Source organism: Mustela nivalis (genome assembly GCF_964662115.1).
Source record: "Mustela nivalis genome assembly, chromosome: 4".
NCBI classification, from domain to species: Eukaryota; Metazoa; Chordata; class Mammalia; order Carnivora; family Mustelidae; genus Mustela; species Mustela nivalis.
The window spans coordinates 44,806,266-44,810,892 of record NC_139023.1 but is presented as its reverse complement, the minus strand read 5'-3'; positions in this window follow the sequence as shown (position 1 = coordinate 44,810,892).

Genomic DNA, 4,627 nt, shown 5'->3' with positions numbered 1-4,627 from the left:
GGGTGGACGAAGAGGGAAAGCCGTCTCCCTGCCGAGCCTGGAGCCCAACTCCGGCATGATCTCAAGACCCTGAAATCATGACCTGAGCTGAAACCAAGAGTCGGACACTTAACCGACTAAGCCACCCAGGTACCCCAATAAAGTGTAATTTTAAATTAGGTAAATGAGAGATTAATAAATTAGGCACATTAAGAGATTTATTATAATAAAATAAAATAATTCTAACTATAAACTGTAATAAAACTTACATTAATGTAGTATTTTTCTCTCTCAAAATATCTTTTTGTATCCACCCTTCTTATTATACTCTATTCACCCTTCTTGCCATGATGTGAGATGATAAAGAGCCTATGTGAAGAGAATTATGATGAATGACATAGCATGATGAGGGTTAGGCTGCTATTGGTCTTCTAACAATACTTCAGAGGGAGGACCATCTGCTTCCAGACAGGCAACTGAAAGGCAAATATCAAACTGTGGATAAGGGCAGGGGAGGGGGTGGAGGGAAGATATTGTTGTACTAGCTAGCCTTTTTACCACAAGGCTATAAATCAATCATTCAGGGCTTCAAGAAGTAAGAAATTTGGCCAAAGTTGCAAATTTCCTAAGTTGTGAATCAGGTTTCCCACTCAAACCCTGTGGTTCTCCAATCCCTGTACTTACCCTTACCAAATCAGTCCACTGTCTTCCAATACTCCCTTTGGAAGAGGGTCGTGTCTGTCTGTTCTCAGACTGTATTGGCTTCTCAGTCCTATAGAAACTTACCTTGCCAATAGTGGGGAGGACATCTCATAAATCTAGAAGAGAAATCGATAAAAAAAATAATGAATCCAGGTCCTTTTCATGACTCATCATGCTTTTAGAACCTTAGATCTCGAACAGAACAAATATGCCTTTCAAACATCCTCTGAAAAATGCAACAGGTATCTCCTGTTTCATATATTTTTTGGCTAGGACTCTGGGGAAAAGGGTCGTTATGTGTTGCTGACATTTTCTCCTTCCCTTACTTGCTAACCTTTATCTGCCTTCAGAAAGTATTAGCAATTAGAACCTTCCATTCCCCCAGGAATCAAGAGCTTCCTGCAGCAGAACTCGGGGAGCCTAACAGACCTGCCCTAGGTGTACAGACCACTAAGAAGGAGCTCAATCCTATAACTTGTACCCATCAGCAGTAATTCAGGGAGGAGGTTATATTTACTCACCTAAAACTCTTTAAAACCCTTCTCCATGGTTAATGAAGCCTGAGAAGAGTGGTGGAATCATTATTACACATCACATTATTACTCAACATTACACATCACTGATAATAACTGAGTAAGAAAAGAATGAACATTACTAAAGAAGTCAGGTTTTTATAATTTCATAAACCAAAAAGTAAAAGCTACAATGGAAATTTGGCTTCTACTAGGTCTCCAAACAGGTAGAGATTTTTCTCCCCAGTGTACAGACTGTGCAGCGAGAACAATATGGGCAAATCGATTGGGTTAGAAAGATAATCGTCTGGTACAAAAGTAATTGCTAAAAGTTAACGAATTTAGAGTGCTCTAGTGGAGGAGAAATAGCCACAGGCCACAACGACTTGCTTCTGCGAGTTCAATTTCACACTAATAATTATTTCAAGAAACAAATGAAGTCTTATTTATTGGCAGTAGGACATGGATCTTTGGTGATCACTGGTGAAAGGGGAAATTGTGAAATTAATTTGTACTAAGCAAAACTGCACTCAGTCCAACAAAGCTGTCCTCTGAATTTCAGTTGGTACTTTGGCAAGTGAGGATCACCTCAGGTTATTTGAACACTGAAGTTAGTGCTTGGTTAATTCCTGTAGCAGTCTACCAGTTGGGTATTTTATGTTTACCATTCATTGATCTGGAACATGACATTTAATGATAAGACTATAGGCTAAGGGAAAAAACGCTTAAAAATCACTTAACCTCCAACGAGATTATCACTCATAAAATTATCTGATATCTTAATAAGGAGACCATTCATTAAGAGCTTTGAATTATTTACTACATTTTTTTTTTCCTGGAGGTTCCTAGATACACATAAAGAAGACAATCATTCTGAAGCTATCATCAGCATGCAAAACATGACTTCACAGATATAAGAAAAAATATGTAAAATGTTAAGCTGTCCTAGCCTAAAGACATAAAAGTATTTTCCTTTTCTCTTCAACTATTTTATTTTAGAATGGTAGACAGTAGCATAAAAACATCGCCCTACAAACATTTGAAAAAAATGATAATAGGCATTGCAGTAAAGGAAAGTCTCTATTTATAATACATGTTTATTTCTTTGGTGTATATGTCCCTGCCATGGCCAATTTCAAGTTATTAACATGACATCACTGAAAAAAGAGTTGGAAAGAGATGCCCACAATCAGCAGGTATGAGCCTTAGGAGCTGTTTCCAGCACACCACCGGTTTTACAATTTTGTATCACAAGATCTCAAGAGCAAATGCCCTGAGAAAAATGACTCAAACATTCCCTCTAGTGCATTTGCATTGTATTTCTGTTGATTTTTCAAGTATTGATATTATTATTATTTTTACTTACGTGTCTGCATTTTTCTTTAGAATGAAAGATTTTTATGTTGGTTTACTCATCTCCACAGTAGCAGAATTCCTAGATAAAAGGGTTCAATAAACATTTTTAAAAGAATTTCCCTGAATTATCTCATCTTACTGGCCCCTAAGACTCTCAGACAGGAGCATAATGAAAACATATTTTCAAGTGCCCAGAGTTTGTCGATACTTTAAGGAAAATCTCAACCAGCTATAGATACCTCTTTCCTTTAATTGCCAGACTGCTCTTATATTCTCTTGGATATTGAACACAAAGCAATTATTCTCAAGGATATGTAGGAGCATGCCAAAGCCCATAACTATATTTTGCATGTCTATTAGGAGATACTTTAGCACTTTTCATCTAAAAACAACCCAAGAGAGTCACGTATCTTTTCACAAACAAACAGAAGAGGAGTTCTTTTCCAAAGGATATAAAGTTAGTCAACAGTGGACCTGGGAATGATATGCACAGTTTAGTGTATATTACACATTTGAAAGACATGAATTAAATTTAAAATCTGAATACTATCTTTATTTTTATTTTTCTATTTTTTTAATCTATCTCACTCCCTCTGTCCTGTCTATTCCTGTCCCTTCCTACATAAACTATCTTCCTCCAAAAATGTGTCCCTCTTTTCTTTTTTGCATTTATTATAATGCATAAAAGGAAACCAAAAAAGCTTTTCAAGAGACGTTAAAGACTGGGGATCATCACACCTTCAGACTACTCCTTCTGGTCATCTGGCTGCCCAGTATTTATTCATTGTCTTTGCTTTTGGGATTAGTCGTCCTCCAGTGTGTGGTGCTGTGATGGGGGGTGGTCAGATTACCAAAGCATGACCAATCAGTCTCTGTCCCACAGGAACTGTAGAGAAATAGAACTGGAAGCAATAAGACACTCACAGCAAAACAGCATCTAGCTAAGCCATTAACAGTAGCCACAACAGACACCATGTCTGACATCCAGGCTACTCATCTCTATTAAGCCCTATAAATCAAGACAAGGCAACTAGCCCTACACTTCTGAATTCCTCCCATTTAACAGGAGACACCTGCCATGATTAGTCTGCTCCCCACATTATGCAAACATCTTATGGGCAGAGAACCATACTCTTTCCCTCTCCTTCTCCCTCTACTTCTTGCTGGTGGTGAATCCCTTGACCCGGAAGCTCTTGTCATTCAGGAACTTTCATATTCCTGAGGAATTAAACACTAAATTCTTTGTGACCCTGTCACTGGCATGGTGGGTATTTTCTGACACTGACACCTTTAAAGTGGGGTGGATAGCAGACTCTGGAGGGAGACAGAGGTCGGACAGTAACAAGAACCTTGAATCTTGAGGGGAAGCATGAAAGCCGCCAAGAGTTAATTCAATTCAGCAGAAGAATCCAAAGGATCCCCTTGAATAGTCTCTATTACCATGGCTGCTGGGTTTCTCACTTCTTTGGGTTGGGTTCCTCACCGTTCTGTTTGATCCTGTGCATTCCCCCAAACTTCTGATACATTTCTTTATAAATAGTCAAATTAGACTATGTTGCAATCATAGAGTTATAAAGTATATGCATGATATAATGAATTTAATGAATACAGTCCTTTATTTGGCAACGAAAAAATACAAAATGCAAAATAAAACTGTCTCTGAAATCCTCCAGCACACACATAATACATATATACTCACATATGCTCACAAACCCATACACCCATCTTTAACAGCTGGCCAGAACCAAAGGATGTTTCTACGAATCCATGAAGTGCTATGCAATTCATTCATTGCCTTTGCAGCCACTCGTTTCTGTTTTGTTTTGTTTGTTTCCTACGTTTATTCAAGAGAGACATTTTCTCCCTCCCTAGCTCCCATGATTCCGAGCACAGTTCTGAATTTCTGTTCTGCTTTAAGGATAATAGTAAAAATAACTAACGTTTATTTAATGCTGACGGTGTGCCAGATACTGTTCTAAGAACTTTATGTTTATGCTCCCATTCCTTCCTCAGAGCAGGCATTATTTTTATCATCCCATTATACGAAGGAGAATATCAAGTTCAAAGTAGGTAACTTT